The sequence below is a fragment of the Macrotis lagotis genome, unplaced genomic scaffold (genome assembly GCF_037893015.1).
Source record: "Macrotis lagotis isolate mMagLag1 unplaced genomic scaffold, bilby.v1.9.chrom.fasta BILBYCTG245, whole genome shotgun sequence".
Lineage (NCBI taxonomy): Eukaryota > Metazoa > Chordata > Mammalia > Peramelemorphia > Peramelidae > Macrotis > Macrotis lagotis.
The window spans coordinates 127,349-141,895 of record NW_027422152.1 but is presented as its reverse complement, the minus strand read 5'-3'; the positions used below and the strand labels follow the sequence as shown (position 1 = coordinate 141,895).

At 46.9% G+C, this 14,547-nt stretch overlaps 1 pseudogene; it reads right to left on the bottom strand.

The window, feature by feature from the left end:
• Positions 1-2,137: 2,137 nt before the first annotated feature.
• LOC141504129 (G patch domain-containing protein 2-like) overlaps positions 2,138-14,547 on the bottom strand; it is a 51,540-nt pseudogene continuing 39,130 nt past the window's right edge.

Below are 14,547 nucleotides of genomic sequence, written 5' to 3'. Positions count from 1 at the left end.
AGACTGAAGCACATTTTTATTATTATTATTATTATTATTATTATTATTATTATTATTATTTTGGGGAGGGGTGCAGGGCAAATGGGGTTGGGTGGTCTGCCTGGGGCCACATAGCAGGGTGATCATTGGGTATCTGAGGCCAGATTTAGACCCAGGTGATCCTGGCTCAAGGGCCAGTACTCTGTCTTCCACCCAGCTGCCCCTACTATTATTACTATTTTATTTTATTTTTGGTGATTTTTCTGTTTTTGGTTTATGCAGGGCAGTGGGGTTGGGGTGGCTTGCATGTCACACAGCTGGGTGATTGTTGGGTGTACGGGGCTGGATATGGACTTGGGTGCTGCTGACTCCAAGGCTGGTGCTCCGTCCACTGTGACAGCTGGCTGTACTTGCAATTATTACTATTATTTTTTTATTTTAATTTTATTTTTTTTCTCTCCCCTTTACTTTATTGCTCAAGTGAGGCTATATTTTTGGGGCAAAGGGGTACTTTGTTTACTCTTAAACAAGAATATTTCATTAATTCATAAAATAACACTGTTTGCACAAAATGAGAATAAATAAATATTAATTTACAAAAATAAAAAAAAAAGAAGCAAGACAGTTCCTTCCATTGAGGAGTAGTCAATCGATGAAGGGTCATAAAAGAGTGCAAGGGCCAGGCTGATGGTGAGGAGAGTCGTGGCTAAAGTGATGCATGTGATCGTTTCAGAAACAAAGATGGAAAGGAGAAGGGAGGAACTGTGAATGCCAGTCAGATGACTGGACTGCTGCCTGGTATAAGGAAGTCAGTTTCATATTATTATGCTATTGAAAAGGGTAAAAAGAATAAATAGGAACACATATGGCTTCAAAATAAAACTTTATTGTGAAGAAAGCAGAAGCAGAGAAGCATTTACCAATACACACACTTACACAGACACACACAGTTTGAGAAACTATATATACGAGGAGGCAGAGCCAAGATGGCAACAAGAAAGGATCCTGTCTTAGGCGCTCTCTTATAAAACTCGTAAGCTAAGGACTCTAAATTTTCGAGAGACAGAACACACAGAGGGACCCAATGAGGCAGTTCTCCTACTCAAGGTAACCTGGAAAAGAGCAGAAAGGCTCTGCTCCCCAGGGTTGGAGGAGTGGCCCGCCAGAGGAGTGGCCCACCAGAGTGAAAGAACTTCAGCCTCCTGGAGGCAGCCCCAGGGCACTGGGAGCCAAGGCTCACAGCAGTGGGGGAGTTTCCTGAGCTACACCCTGGGGAGCACTGAGCACAAATTGAGGGAACAGTGGGGGACCTCTGCCAGAGCTAGCACGTGGAGCCCAGCCCTCAGGGCACACAGAGAGCAACTTGGCCACCACAGTCCAGATCCAGGAGCAAAAGCAGGCAGAGCCAGTAAGCATGAGCCGCCAGGGCATAAGCCCATTGAACCTAGGGTGGGGAGTGAAGAGAGAGACTGCAGAGCTCTGTCCCTGAAACAGGACTCTGGGGTTCTGACCACATTCAGATCCTGATCCCACTCTAGGACCCCCCATAGACCAGCAGCCCCCCCCCCCCACCTCATCCCCGTGGCAGAAGGGGGCGCATATGGTCATTCACAGACCAGGAGGGCAGACAGAGCCTCACACACTGAGATCCTTGTGGGAGTGTCCCAAAAGCTCAGGAAGCACCCCCCAAAACAGGCTGAGGTGGGGAAAATGCGCAAGCAGAGAAAAAAGAGGAACACCATTGAGAAATATTTTGCATATGAGCCCAAGAAGGATCAAAATACTCTTTCTGAAGATGAGGAAGCACAAGCTCCAGCATCTAAAGAATCCAATAAAAGCAGAAATTGGGCTCAGTCTATGACAAAGCTCAAAAAAAGACTTTGAAAATCAAATGAGGGAGTTAGAAGAAAAACTGGGAAAAGAAATGAGAGAGATGCAGGAAAAACATGAAAATGAAGTCAGCAGCCTAGTCAAGGAAATCCAAAAAAAAATGCTAAGAGAAACTATATATACTTCTAGAGGATTTATCTTTTCTAGTCAAGTTTTCTCCTGCTCTTATCCCTTTTTGCTCTCCACAGGGAAGCACGATCTCTTTCACTTGCTTCCATTTAAGGTGGACCAAGGAATAATTCTTGGCTTCTTGATTGGTAAACTACTGTTATCTTCTGCTTACAGTTTTCACAGAATTCTTGTGCTCTCATTCTGATTGGTTCTCTCTCAGGAACAGAATCTGGCTAGGCTCTGTCCAGGTCCCAGGGCTAAACCAAAGATCATAGTGAGGGGAATGGGGAGAAAAATGCCCCTTTCTCTTGTTACTTACTGGGCCATCCATAGCAACCCTTATAGAAGAAATTCCTACAGACTCTGTGATATACTTTGAAGGCATGCCATGGAGATATTTGAGTCTATCCTGGAAACCTCTTTTGTCTGAAGGTGGCATAAGAGCAAAAGAGTCACTTGACATACTTTGAAAAACAGCATCTGGTAATTCTCCTGCAGGTTCCATAGACTCTTCTGACTGACCCCAGGGAAGGCTTCTGTGTTGCCACATGCCCCACCTGACTCGTTTTCATAGAACCAGTCAGTCTGCTCATGATCGCCTTGTCTTTCCTCAACACTGGGAAACAAATCATCATCAGTGCTGCTGAGGCTGCTCAGGTCACTGTCACTCAAGATGTCCTCTGAACCTTTTTGTTCCTCATATTCCATGGTATCCTGATTGACTGGAACCAAGTCTTCCCTTTTGCAAACCACTGCACCATCTTGGATTTTCAGTCTTGGTCTAGACACATTTAATTTTCTTTTCAATTTGTTGTTATTGAATTCCTGGTGTTGGTAAGATCTCCAGTCAAGGTCCATTTCTTGTTCTCCATCTTCAGGTTGTCGAGTCAGCATCAGTGGGTTCGATATTTCCAATGGCGGATCTCCTTCCATGTGCTTTACCTTTCTTCTTTTACAATGAGCTCTTTTAGCTAAATTATCTACAGCAAGCTGTGACTCATGCTAGAAAGAGCATTGACCTGTAATACTATTTAGGCTCAATGATGATCTCCGTTTTGCTATGAACAAGTAGTCATCAGAGTCACTGTGATCTTTCTTGTCCCTCTTCTTCTTCTTCATCCACTGCATCTTCTTCTTCTGGCTCTCTCCAAACTCCTTGCCCAATTACTCTTAAACAGTGGCCTGTCTCCCAAGGAGTATGAGCATTATCTAATTGCCGTGTTCTCTTCCTTTTACTTGTGGGGCTTTTTGCTGGCCAAGTCATACTTCTTGAAGGATCTCCTGGGTCGGCTAATCCTCCTTTGGTTTGTTGCAATCTTTCATCTAGGGCTGAGAGGAGATCATGAACCAGTTCTTCCATGCTTGCACTAAAATGCCAGCTGGGCGTGGCTCGAACTCTAATCCATTGTCTCCAGAATGCCTGGAAATTTAAAGTAATCCTGGAGCTGGACTCGGAGGCTCAGGCTCCAGGGAACACTCCTGCTCCAGCTCTGGCCCCAGCTTCTGGGATCTGGCAACAGAACGAGAAGACTTTCTGCCTCCTAGGCATGGCATTTTGAGAGGGGTCTCTGGAAGAAGAGGGTTAACATACAATTTATTGTTTAAAATAGGTTCCCTAAGGCCCTCTTGTCCCTAAAACGAGGATAAGAAATAATATTGGAACCAGTTGGGCAGGATGACCTAAGAGGTCACCATTTCCTCCATCCTGAAATGTGAGCTTCTGTTCTGGGACAGGGCCCGGGGACGGGCCTAACGTGGGTTCTACCTGAAAAAGACAAAGGGTCCCTAGAGACATTAACGTGATCCTTTGAATGAATGAAGCAATTTCTCTATGTAAATTCTTGTTAAGAGTAGATGGGAGAGGAGATGAGAGAAAGAGGGAGACAGAAAGACACAGAGACAGAGAGAGAGAGAGAGAGAGAGAGAGAGAGAGAGAGAGAGACATTGATATTCTCATGCAACTTCCAGGGCATCCTACCAAATCTTTCATTAAGGGCAGACGTAATGAGAGATGGTTTCCACATTCCTCACCACCACCATCATCATCACATCCTGCCTACCTGCCAACAAGCATAGAGTAAAAAGATGTGCGACTGGCAGTAGACTCACAAGCCCAGAACACAAGTTCTGCTTTCCTACCAGTCCTCAGTCTTCATTCAAGGAAATAGAGCAGGGTCCAGCTGTCCCCACAAACTTTTACCTAGAGGTCAAGGAAAAAGCCAGTCCAGCTGAAAGGACATGAACCCCTGGGTGGGATGGTAAGGGCGGCCAGTAGGTGACAGGATGGTCAAGTTTCCACAACCCTATTAACATCGAACTCTAAATCCACCACTGAGCAGCACAGCACAGGGTTATCCATTTTCATCCAAGGAAACTTGCCTGAAATAACTTGGAGCCATTATTTTAAGATATGGATCCCATCTGAAGGGCCTCAGGTTTCCAGAGGACACTGGTCCATAGGTGCTTGCAGAGCCTGGAGGCCTGCAGCCCTAACTTCAGGACTTGGGAGTGCCCAGACTTCAACCAACCCTGGCCTCCAGCCTCTTCTGCAGATCATCCTCACTCATTGGGACCTACCTCTATCTAACATTGCACCTGACTAGCACAAAATCCATGAAATCCATTGTTTATGATGACAGAGTTAAAAGGATGAGCCAATTAGTGAAAGGCAGTTGAATAGTTCAGTGGAGAAAACACTATGCCTGGGCTCAGGAAGACCTGAACCCAAATCCTTCCTCAGACACTTCCTAGTTGTTTGACCTTGAATGAAAAATTGCCCTTTGACTTCCCTATGCCTCAGTTCACTGGAGAAGGAAATAGCAAACCATTTCAGTATCTTTGTCAAGTAAATTCCCTGAACTATGGTCCACAGGATTACAAAGAGATGGAAACATCAACACCACCACTCAGTTTAATGAATTATTCAAACACAAATGACACAAACACAAACACATGCACACAAAAACAAAGTTAGCTTAGATTTCTTTTTATGTAAAATAGGGGATTCAATTTGTAAATGTTGTTTAACCTTATTAAACCATTTTTTGAACAATTAGAAATCAGGCAGAATGAGTCCATGTACTTGTCTTTGTCCACCTTTCCTTTTATCTTTACAAAAGACCCAAAGACACAAATTCTTCAAGGAAAGAACTGTAAAAGAAAAGACAACAGAGTTAAAGCATATTTTACCAGACTTTGTCTATGGTATCCATGATCTCCGGACGGTTGTCATCCGCAAGGTCTGGCCTCCACTTCACCTTATAAGGATCCTACCAGTGTGTAGTTGGTTGGGAGAAGATCAGTTTCTCTTTTAACTAAACCAGGTCATTCTTGAACTCTTACAGAAAGTTGAATGGATCATCTGCCCAGGTTTTGCTAGCCATGGACTCCCTGTTAATGGTTGTCCTGAGTGAGCCTGGAGCTTGTTGCTGTCCAGCAAGCCCCATACTGAGTAAGGAGCTGCCTTGGTGGGGACACTGCTGTCCCTTGAATCTGTGCTGCCAGTCTCGCTGTTTTGGGGACTAATTCTTTGGGGGATGGCAGGCAGGTCTTAGAGACATAAAATATTTTAATTCATTCCTTGACTTTTATAGACCCTCTACAAAAGGGAAAAGGAAATCTCTGGGGCTGCTGGTTGCCTCCAGGAGGAGGAGTTTTGGTCCACAAGCTCAGGAAGAGTCTGACACTGCTAAGTAACTGAACAAGAACTGTAAGAGAAGAAAGGGAAATGCTGAGGTTGAAGCAGCTCAGCATCTGGACCCTCAGTTTCTTATTCCTACAGTTGAGGAGATTGGGGAAGCCTACAGGACAGCTGGTAGGTGAGCAGGGACACCCTGATATGAATACTGAAAAAGGAGCAATGATGCCTCTGTCCCATGCACACCCTTTTGCAACGACCCCTTACAAGTTAAGGTAGTGGGTAATAGTTACTGGATTCTATTCTTTCCTTGAATTCGGTGTCTGCAATTGAGGGAAGACTTTGTGGTTCCTTTGGGAGGGGAGTTTTGGGGAGGGGCCCTACTTTTTCCCTGTGACACAGCTGCAGATTGGTCTCATGGTCCAGTCACAGTGTGAATGACTCCTGTGGAAGGTGGAAGAGCAAGATCAGAGGTAAGGTGGCAGGTAGAGGAGGGGAACATGAGGATTCAGAATGTTGGAGCTGGGGAAAGCCTTCCTTTGGATTGGTCAGCCTGAAGGTGCTAGAGGAGGTGCCTGGGGTAGGTATTATGGAGATGTGTGCATGCAGGGTAAGGGGAACAGGACAGTCAGGGAGGGTTAGGATTGTGGGGGTGGGGAGTTGGAGGCAGTGAGGATAAAGGACACTGGAACTGGAATACATCTTGCCCACCTGCCTCCTGTGCCAGTCTACTCAGGTGCTTCCACAATTTCAGATAAGGCTCATCTTTGCCCATGAGTTTCCATGCCCTGTATCCAGTGAGACTATCAGCCTGCACTTGGGATTTTAGTGGATTAATTTATTCTGTCATGAGCTCAGGGAAGCCTTTGCTCCTCCCCAATGAGGAGTCTGGATATTTCTCACCCCAGCCATGGGAGTCCACAAGACTGAATGGATGCTTCAGCAAGTAAGGGACAAAGCCCAGCACAGAGATGGCAGGGATGGGTGGGGCACATACAGGATTCAGAAAGGAAGAGGGGACCACTTACTTGGTTCAGGGTGATGGAGGAGCAGATGCAACAGGTGTTATATGGGCCTGCGGGTCCATGGGTTCCATGGGGTCAGGAGGCATGAACTGTATGGGGTGGAGGAGGTAGAGGCAGTGGAGAAGAAGGAAGGAGGAATCCATATTCCCTCTCATACTGCCAGGCCACCATCTCATTTCTATCCTCCTTAACACTTTATCCCGTCCATCCTTGACTCAGAGGTACCTTAACTTGGAAGCAGTCAGCCCGGGATACCCAGAAAACTAGAATTACATTTACCCGAAGGTGACTCTTGACTTAATGGGAGGGAAAGAAGTTTAGATGGAATCACAACTGATCTGGAAAGAGGAGATGAGAATTCCTCTCAGAGGAAAAGAACCTAACGAACCCAGGGCCAAATAGGCAGGCCTTCTGCTTCAGGAAGGTGGGGCCTGAGCAGAACCATGAAGGCAGGGAATGGCTCTGGACCATCCTCATCAATATGCAGCCCAAGCCCCACACTGTGCCCAGCCAGGACAAGTCCCGTTTTGGGGCTTGGGGAGGAGGGAGAGAACGCTTGACTTTCTGCATTTGAGAAATGAGGATACAATTTGCTGGAAGATCAGCAGAAATGTCTGATTTGAAGGGAAGTTGTGGCCTGCCCTCCACTCATCATGGAGGCCCCTAACTGCAGTTGTAGGTGAGGTCTAGGAGAGCACATTCATCTCAATTGTCATTACAAGCTTGGTTTTCTGAAGATTAAAAAGGACCTAATGGGAGTTTGGAAATTAGGCATTTGAGGAAATAGAGGCTTCTCTTACCTCTGACATCACTCTCTTTAGGGGTGAGATAGTGGCAACATCACCTGACTGTCCTCATGGATGGACCAAACTCAGACTTCTATCAGGGAAGGATGCCCAGAGTAGCCTGGATGTGGACACTGGTCTGCCCTATGTGAAAGCAGGTCCTCACCTGTGTGGTGTCTGAGGAGGAGGAGGGTGCAGATACAGAAGAGGGAGGGATCTCAGACAAGTCAGATCAAGCCCCTCCTTGGAAACAGCCCCTCCCTTCATTGAGGCTTAAGCATGAAGGATGGTTTGAGGGGTGGGTATTTCACCAAAAAGATTGATCAGGTACCTCCTGGAGCTCTTAGTGTAAAGACAGAAGCCATCCCTAGGACTGTTTCCCAAGTCCAAGGGATCATGGAATGCTTTCAGATGGTGGAAATCTGCAGCCTTGATTGCAGGTCTCCTGCCTAGATCTCCCTCCATCCCAACACTAGCCCTGACTTGACACATATCCATGACATCACTAGAGAGGTGTCAGTCTGAAAGGAGAGGAGACAGGAAGTTTATTGAAGAATTTGTCCTTAATGCAAACCAGAAATTGGGTTTTGACATAGTTTTATCATTCGTATCATTTCTGGGAAAGAAGGGGGAACAAGTTTGATATGGAGTTTTTAACCCCTTACAAGAGGAATACAAGGAATTTTGTTTCTCCTTTCATGGCCAACAAAAGCCCAGAGAAAGACATTTTTTGTAGAAACTACTCAAATTACATGGAAAAAGGAAGATATTTGAAGAAAGAAAATATTTGAATCAATCTGTCCCATGATATGGAGTATGCTGTCAGACTTTGCTCACCCTCTCTCTGGGTGTCTCTCTGTGTCACTCTGTGTGTCTGTATAGCCCTCTGGGTCTGACTGTGTGTCCCTCCTTGTCTGTGTGTCCCTCTGTTTCTCTCTGTGTATACCTGGCATCTATGTGCCCAATGCAGGCTGATGGTCTCACTGGTTCCTGGTCAGGGCACCACAGGGTCAAAGCTGGACCTTACCTGGACTTGTGGCAGCAGGTGAGAAGACTGGTAGAGGCTGCCCAGGGACAAGACTTAATCTTGCTCTCTTCATCCTCACTGCCTCCCTCTCCTACACCCTCTTGCCTCCATTCATCTCTCCTTGATCATTCTGTTCTCCTGACCTCCCCACAATATAAAATCTCCCCAACGACCTCCTCTAGCCCCTTCAGACTGAGTGACCCCAACTAAGATTCCCTGCCCTCTAGTCCTACCCATGCTCCACCCCTCCCCTCTAGCTCACATCTGCCCTTCTTCCTCCTCCTCCTGAAATAGATCTTCTCTCTGGGGCAGGTTCACAAATGGGGAGCCAGGATGTCCCCCCAAGTCTCTCCAGCAGAGGAACCCCAAATTCTTCTCACAATTAATTCCTGACAGAATGGATTGGAGAGCAGAATCCAGCTTTTGTCTCCTCTTGGATTCATTCCATCAGGAATTCTGGGAAGGCTTCATTGTGTCCTGTGGCAGAGGGAGTGGATACCCTTGGCCCCCCATGACCAGCTGCAAGGCAGATCCACTCCCTGGCAGTAGGAGGAAACAACTCTGAGAGCAGTTGGGGTGGCCAAGGAGGAATACTTAGTGAGGGGGAGGGGGATAGGAACGGAATGTTGGAGGGGGGGCTGTTGTTGTTTCTGAACCTGTGTCTTGAGGTGGAGGCGCAATGGAGGGCCAAGATAGGGAGAAAAGAATGGCCCTGGAGATGGAGATTCTGGGGAAAGAGTGAGCCTGAACCTGCCTTGCTCAAACACCCACCCTCCCTCCCCTTCCCATCATCACAATCCTGGGTTTAGATGCTCCTTGACATTGGAGGGTCATGGCCTGCAAGCCCTTACAGCACAGGTATGACCTGGGAGCAGGTGGAAATACCTTGGGGCCCACCAGATCTAGGCTAACTGGCATGTCCAGCTATCTCAGGCCAGAAGAAGGTATTACCATTCAGCCACACCTGGGCAAGTAGGTGCCAGATTGAAGGGGCGGCTGAACAGAAACCGGGAAAAAATACCAAGAAATGATTCTCCAGCTTACTTCCATCAAGTTTCACAACCACCTGCCCATATCTCCCCACTTTCCTAGCTTGTGGCCTTTAAGGCCTAGTGGAGAGGGGGCAAGGCTGGCCTTCTGATGTAGAGAAATGTGGGCATAGGGTATGATGAGATCAGTTGGAGTCAAACTTTGCCAATCTTTTGTTTGGATTGTAAAGGCATTCCTCCTTTTGTATTCTAATTTAGGCCACACCTGAGGGTCTGACATTCAACTTGGATTGCATTGCTAAGAGACCCCTCCTCAAAAGGCAAAATCTCCAGTGAGGGACTTGGGTCACTCCCAGGTCACCACCCATTCCCATGGACTCCTGAAGAGAGCTTAAGGGGAAGGAGTAAAGGTCCTGGCTCTTTGACCTCCCAGTCTCCTGCTGAATGCTGGCCAGCTAACACTCCACATGGTCTTCCCTTAAAATTCTTTCTACCTTCTCTATCCCTTTATTAATATGTTGTTGCTTCCTTTAAGAAATTACTATTTTCTTTCCAAAACCTGCATTCCCATGTCTGAGTCGTGATTCCTCTCTGGGAAGAAGTGAACCCAGGAAACAAATCAGTGGCAACACTTCCATTCTCCTTCTGAGAAATGGATATTCAACTTGGTGGAGGAAGAGGAGGAAGTGGAGGTTATAAGGGGAAAGCCTCTCTCCTCTCCCTGCTGCTCCAGAGACTGGGAAGCTGATCCTATGATTAGTTTTGTGACAACGACCTGAGTGCTGTGTTTTCCACAAGGACGAGAGAGGATAGTGCAAGAATATCTCCTGTAAAAATAATACGTCACTAAAGCCAAGATGGCTGGTCTTTGTCTAAGCCATACAATGACAACCTGTTTACAGAAAGGGCAAAGGCAGACTAAAGGAATGGGGATTAAAGAAATAACTTTGACCAGTTGTGGAGCTGAGTGAAGTCCCTGAGCAAGACACCAAGTTTCATTACTGGGGGAGTTGACAAACTAGTTTCAACAAGTTGGGGACTGAGCTAAGGCCTGGGTCTTGTCCTTTGTGCTTGTCCAAGGAGGTTCATGCATGGTATCGTTCACCGCCCCCCCCCCCATGCTCATTAGTATGACCATGTTGGGGGAACCATATAGGGGTGAATGCATCAGTTAGATTGTTATCTTGACTTGTGATAAGCATAAAGGGGAGGCTAAAACCTTTCAAACTGCATAGAAAACTGAACATTGTCATAATTCACAGCCTTCCTTCATCTGGAGAGAGGGCCCTTCTTTGCAAAGAAGAATCCATGAAAGCCATTTTAGTCACTCTGAACTATTATTACGAGACATTATCCATCACAGCAGCCTGTAAGGAGGGCATCCACATCCCCAGAAGGAATCCCAGGAATCATTCTCCTAGGGTGAGGTATCCAAGAGGACCCAGTAGCAAAGAGAGTTTGCAGGAGAACCAGAGAGGAAGACTCCAGCAGCCCCACCCCGCTTGGGGCAGCTCACTGTTCACTATGCCAACTGAGATGGAGCCTGATCCAAATAAAATCAAAGAAAAATATGATTGTTGGAATCTATTTAAGGAGGGGCTCAAGGGTGATGCAACAACTACAGCTTGTGGACAGAGACAGGAAGATTCAGGAAGAGTCTTGAGTTCCAATAGGGCCTAACACTCTTACTGTCTGTGTGAGCCTGGGATAGATATAAGCCCTGAATGCCTCTGTTTCCTCATCTGGGAAATGAATTATAAAATAAGAAAATGACAATCTACTCCAGTATCTTTATAAGAAAGACCAAAATCATGTCACAAAGAGCTGGACACAATTGAACAACCAGAACAATTTAACTAGACTTTGACTGTAATCACCCTAATCTCTAGAGCTTTCTTCCATAAACCTGTGAAACCCACCCACCCTACATTTTAGGGAATAAGTGAGTTCTTGGACCAGGATGAGAAGACTTTACCTTTTCCCCATAGCTGATCTGGCTTCTTCATAGGGGCAGAATGTTCTAGGGGTTACAAGGGAGATCGGAGTTCACTCAGGTCTCCTACCCAGGGGTCCCCCTCTTCCCCAACAATTCACTCCAGGAGTCTGGGTTGAGCCTGGACTGTGCATGTGATCTAGGCTGGATGCCAGGGAGGCCAGCACCGAGGCCAGAAGGTCCTGAAACCCAGGGGGCACTTGGGCAGTGCTTTTCTCAGAGGAAGTCCCCCTGCTGGGCTGGTTGCACCCTTTCCTGGTGGAGAACATGCCTCCTCTGGGTCCATCTTGTCCAGCCTGGTAGCAGATATGTCTCTTGTCCTTGGGATGGTAGGAGGCAGACCCAAGGGAGGCTTTCTCACAGAAACATAGCCACAGGCAAAATAGGAAGAGGAAGGACAGAGACTGAAACAGAGTGAATCAGAATAAAGGAGGTTCAGGGTCCTTTCCCTCAGCTTCCTGTTCCTCAGCAGTGGTCATGGGGACACATTAGGGGCTGGGAAGGGGGGCAGAGATGCACAGGTACTTTCTGGCCTAACCTTACCTTGGAAATAGAAGCCCCAGCTGATCCATATCCTAAACCTTAGTAGGGGATAGAGGTGAGAGGGGGGCAGGCTTCACAGGTATAGATGCTATTCTGGATTTTCTCATTAATTCATCCTGTCAGGAATTGTGGGAACTATATGTTGTCTCCCCAGGAGCCAGTAAAGGGAGGTATCAAGGAAGACCTTCCTCAACTATTTCTTCTTACACACCCAGAGTGCAAAAATGGTGTAAGAGCCTGTTTCTGTGTGTGTGTCTGTGTGTGTGTGTGTGTGTGTGTGTGTGTGTGTGTGTGTGTGTTTGAGTGTTAGAGGTAGAGGGACACAGAGATTACCAAGGAGGTGATGGAGGAGCGGTGGGAGTCCTTGGAGTTTAGGGACCCCAGGGCCAGGCTAGTATCAGCAAAAGTATGGAATCAGGACCAAGGAAGGAGAGGGTTGGAGACAGGATTCTAGAAGCCTGAAAACCCCCGTCCCTAGGTCCCCTGCTCTCCCCCCTGCTGCTCATTAACTAAAGGGTCCATGTCCTGCCAGCAGAGACCACAGGCAGTGAGTTTGCCCGCTATGAACTACTCCTGGTGCTGGGTGAGAGGGAGCCCACCAAAGGCAGGAAAGCTTGAACCCTGAATCCTGAAACCTCAGAATCTAGGGAGGAGGTAAGGAAGAACTCCATGTGATCTAGGTTGGATGCCAGGGAGGCCAGCACCGAGGCCAGTAGTTCCTGAAACCCAGGGGGCACCTGGGCAGTGCTTTTCTCAGAGGAAGTGCATGAGCTGAAATAGTTCAGAGAGTGAGAGTACTCCTTCCTTCATCCACATCTTTCTGTTACCCAATCCCCAATGCCCCCCAAATCACCCTCCAGTTCTACCAAGGTCTTTCTGCTGTACTTTGGGGGCTGGTGGGGGGGACTGTAAACACTTGGCTTTTTCTTTGAGAAGTGAGCTTTCTAACCCCTCAGGGAGGCTGATGGGATTGTGAGAAACTATCCCTCTTATTTCCACCTACCTGGACTGGGTCCTCTTTAATTGACTCATATGGGGAGAATAAGAGAGGATTTGTGAGAAAAAAAAGAGTGAGTGAACATGCAGAACATAATTAACAAGAACATCCAGAACATCTCCAATATCAGAAGAATGGTCTGATCAGAAGGGCCTTTCCCTCTAGGGGAAAAGAGCTTCCCCACCCCTAAGGCCTCCCTATCTCCCATTATGTGTAAATCACTGGTGAGAGTAGAAAGGAGAGGAGATGAGGAAGAGAGAGAGAGAGAGAGAGAGAGAGAGAGAGAGAGAGAGAGAGAGAGAGAGAGAGAGTGAGACAGGGAGACAGAGAGATAGAAGCAGAGTGACAAGGACAGAGAGACAGAGACAGAAATAGACAAAAGACAGAGGGGTAGAGGCAGAAAGCTTTCAATTAAGGGTGCAAAGCTTTCATTAAGGGTACACTAATGTTAGATGGGGTCCGCCTTGCCCACCACCACCATTATCATGTCCTGACACCCTGACAAGCAGCAGAATGCAGAGAAGAACTGTGGAACTGGCAGCAGTCCCCAATAACACAATTTTTTCTTGTCACCACACAGTCATCATCTAAGTAAACAACTCCCATAGAGCAGGCCCACCCATCCCCATCAACTGCCACTCTTAGGACATGGAAGAAGCCAGCCCTGTTAGAAGGATAAGAACTCCAGAGGGGGAGAGGCCAGCAAGTGACAGGAGGGTCAAGTTTCCACAACCCCATTAAACATCATTTCTAAAGCTTGCACTGAACCCCACATCCCAGGGTGCTCTATTTTTATCCAAGGAATCTCAGCTGGTATGATTTGGAGCCCTTATTTTAAAATATAGATTCCATCCCAAGGGCCTCAGGTCTCAGAGGACACCATAGGGTGCTTACAGAGACTGTAGGCCTGCAGCCCTGACTTCAGAACTTGGGAGTGTCCAGGCTTCAGCCAACCCTCTTCTCCCAGATCTCCCTCAGTCATTGATACATCAATCTAACATCCCAGCCAACTAGCTAAAATTTCATGAAATCCATTGTTTATGATGGTGGAACACAAGGATGAAGTTAAAGAAAAAGCAAGGTCCCATTTAGTGTAAGATGGATGGCTCAGTAGACAGAACACCATGAGCAGCACGATACAGGGAATTCCATTTTCATCCAAGGAATCTCAGCTAGAATAACTTGAATCCCTTATTGTAAAATAAGGTTTGGAGCTCAGGCTTCAAGAAGATACTGGTCCATAGGGTCCGTGCAGACCCTAGAGGCCTGCAGCCCTGACTTCAGGGCTTTAGAATGTCCAAGCTTCAACCTACCCTGGCCTCCAGCCTCTTCTCCATAGCTTTCTCATTTGTGGTGACTTCCCCCTATCTAACATCAAGACTGATTAGTTCAAAATTCATCCAATCTGTGGTTTATGATGCCAGAGCAAAAGGATGAGGATAAAGAAAAAAGTAAACTATTTAGAGTAAGTCAGTTGGATGGTCCAGTAGAGAAGATAATATACCTGAGATCAGGAAGACCTGAGTTCACATCCATCTTCAGATACCTCCTAATTGTGTGACCCTGGAAAA